A 3,589-nucleotide genomic window follows, 5' to 3' on the forward strand; every position below is an offset into this window, starting at 1 on the left:
CGCCCCCCTGAACGGTCAGCAAGGGGTTTCGTTAGCACAGTGGTGGCTGTTTGGCTGCGTCGGAGGCAGATGCCACAGCAAGAGTATAGGCACATGTAAGAGAAAATACGGATTATAATAATAATTCCCAAAATAAGTAACATTTTTTTTTCCACCAAGAGCCCCGCGATCCCAACCATTGACTTACTAAGTCCCCTCAGCTGGAAGTCTGATCACTTAGAGTATTCACTTGTGTCCTCATGTAATTGAATAAAGATGATACATTAGCAGCCTTATCAAGTATAAACACACAACACTCTGGATAATGGCACGGGTGAATCCCTGCAAGGAAGTAATAATGTCTAAGGCCATCTATGATATTGTAATTTATAGTAAGAAATACAAATTTGTCTTCATCCCAGTTTCTGGCACAGAGCTCCTAAAATTCTTGGAATTTCCTAATTGATGGGGGATGGGGGAAGGAAGGTGTCTTTCATTACGTTAATGAGATGACTATTGGATCCTACCTAAGGGTGAGGTGCTGGTTGCCAGGGAAACCAACCACTGGTTGAGAGGTCTGGAAGTTTCAGCTCCACCCTCTTGACCTCCAGGGAGGGAAAGAGGGGCTTGAGGTTGATTTAATCACTAATGGGCAAGGATTTCATCAATCGTGCCTATGTAATGAAGCTTTTATAACAGCCAAAAAGAATGGGGTTTGGAGTGGTTAGTGAACACATGGAGATTTGGGGAGAGTGACAGACCTGGAGAGAGCATGGAAGCCCTGTATTCTTCCCACACACCTTCCGTCTGGCTGTTTTTGAGTTGTAACCTTTTATAATAAACTGGTAAATCTCGTAAGTAAAGTGTTTTCCTGAGTCCTGTGAGCTGCTCTAGCAAATTAATTGAACTTAAGGAGGGGGTCTTGGGAATCTCTCATCTATAGCCAGTGGTCAGAAGTACAGGTAACAACCTGCACTTGCAACTGGCATCTGAAGTCCAAGGAGGAGGCTGGGAACCTCCCATCTATAGCTGGTCTGTCAGAAGCACAAGCACAGGTAACAACGTGGGCTTGTGACTGGCATCTGAAGTCTGAGGTTGGGGGGATTGGGGGTGGCAGTCTTGTAAGACTGAACCCTCAACCTGTGGAATCTGATGCTGTCTCTGAGTAGATAGTAACAGAATTGAGTTGAATTGGAGGAGACCCAGCTGGTGTCTGAGAACTGTTTATTAGTGTTGGATATCCCTTACTCTTGTTGGATCATCCAATTTTGGACGACAGCTTTTCTTATTAGAGACATTTCGGCGCTCAGTAAAGACAGGTTTGCCAGCTATCATTTAAGGCTTGTTGGGTGAATTTAGTAAGGGCTTCTATGTGTGTTGTAATGTCCTGCAGGCCAATGTAGAGGACAAAGCAGCCAAATGATCATACCAGTGGAAAAGAGAAGGTGCCCACCTAGCCTGGAGGAGGGGAAGGCTGGTAATTTTAGCTATGGTGGGGTGGATTCTCCCCTGTGCCCAGGGGAACCCAGAGTGCAAGCTGTTCAACCACTCAGGTAGAAGCCAGGACCAAAGATCTGTGCCACACAACCACTGGGTCCCATGTAGGACTACCCAGTAAATACTTGGGTGACACAACCAGCCAAACCAGTCACTAGCCTTTAGTGTGACAGAATGACTACACAGTTCCAGTGATATCCATCATTTCATATCCCTAGTGCAATTGGGTTTGTTCTGTTTAGAGTGATTTTTTTTCTTCCCAACTTAGGGGTGCCAGATGCTAAAATGTCCATAACATGGAGTGAGCCACATGAACCCATCTCAAATCTGAGTGTAACTACCTGTGGCTCTGAAGGTGATATTTTTAGGACCCTTCCAGTCAGCACTTTGATGGGCTGCCCATGTAGTTTCACTGACAGAAAAAGAATACCCATGCCCAGTGTTATTGATATTGTGTGCCACAGGCCAGGTTTTTGGATCAATGTTGGTAATATCAGGTGAATTAAGAGTACTAGTCTTAAGTTCTTCTTCCTTAGTGTATTGTTTTATGGCCTTCTAATCTTCTGCCTGGAATGGTGATATTCACCATGGCAATCCTGAAGTACTGGGAAGTTTTAAAAATCCAAATGCTCAGGTCACATTCAATACCAATTACATCACAACCTGTGGGGATAAACCCAAGCATAGTGTTTTGTAAAGCTCCCCAAATGATTCTCATGTACAGCCAAATTAGTGGACCAGTGGTCGAGACCACTGCATCTCAACCTTTATTGTGCATATGGATGATTCAGGGATCTTATTTTTATATAGATTCTTATACAGTACATGGAAGCTGCACTTCCAGCAAACTCCCCAGTGATGCTTCTGTTGCTCCTCTGCGGACTGCATTTTGGGTAGCAAGAGAGATCCTAGAGGAACAAATGCAAACTACTTACGTATCCATTTAAAGCCCCCTGTATTCATCAGAAAAAAAAAATTGCATGCTTGGCCTAGAGAGCTACAGATTTGTATCTCATGAAGAGCTATCTAAAACCTATAAGCTCTTAGCACATTCCCATGTACTTGTCTACATCCTTCCTCTTAGAAGATACAGAAAATGGGAAAATGAAAGATGACTATTACAAGAGCAATTTGAAACCATCATTTGGTGTCCAGTCATACCTCTTGCCTGGATCCATCCACCATTTCCCTGGAGGGAAATAGCAAAATGTTCTATGTCACTAAAATGTGGAAGCTATGAGCAACCCAGTCTAGAGACTTGAGCCCCAAGAGCTGCAGACTATAAGAACCACGCTGTGAGTCTCCCCTTGTAAATGGCCTGAGAGTCTGACTGAGCTTCGAAGCTGTCCCAACTCATATATTGTAGTAACAGCAGAATTCGGTGTCAGAACACCCTTAACGTATACAACCATGGTGGGAAGTAGCTGAGAATAGCCAGATCTTCAATACTCTTAGTAGATATTTCTTGTAATTATCTCCCTCTTTTGATTTTCACAGTAATCATCCTTGTCCAGACTTCCTTTTGTTTTAAATCCTAAGACTACTCTATCAATTTCCTAATTGGCCTCCCTATTCCATTCTCTTCTCTACTCCATTTCATACCCCAAATTTCTATGCAAGTAATGTTACTAGAAGACAGTTTTCATTATCATGCCATATTTAGAAATCATTAATGGTCCCCACTGCAAGTAAAGTAATCATTGTTGGATGACTCCAGCGGATGAACCTCTGAGAAACCCACAAGCATGTTCTAAGAGCGTAACCAGCTACTAAGCTTCCAATGCACAGAGGACTCAATGTTGGATTAAAACTATACCGGCTACTGAGAGGCCTAGAATCTGTGAAACCCCAGTAGGAACAAGCACAATGAGCGCCCAGATCCTGGTTTCTAATACTGTTCTCCAGTGAAATAAATTAGGTCTCCTAAGAAATGGCTAATTCTCAGGCCAGGGCAGGGAAAATGCAAGATAAGCCTAGAGCACCTCTTAGCATCTCTTAGTGTGTAAAAGTAAAGAAGTACTCAAAAGTCAAAGGATGGGAGCTTGTCAAAGGACCACAAGAGCCAATCTAAAAGCTGCCAATGGCCAGAGGTGGAACAATTGAGCAACAAAAT

The sequence above is a fragment of the Balaenoptera physalus genome, assembly GCF_965194825.1.
Source record: "Balaenoptera physalus genome assembly, chromosome: 3".
NCBI lineage: Eukaryota > Metazoa > Chordata > Mammalia > Artiodactyla > Balaenopteridae > Balaenoptera > Balaenoptera physalus.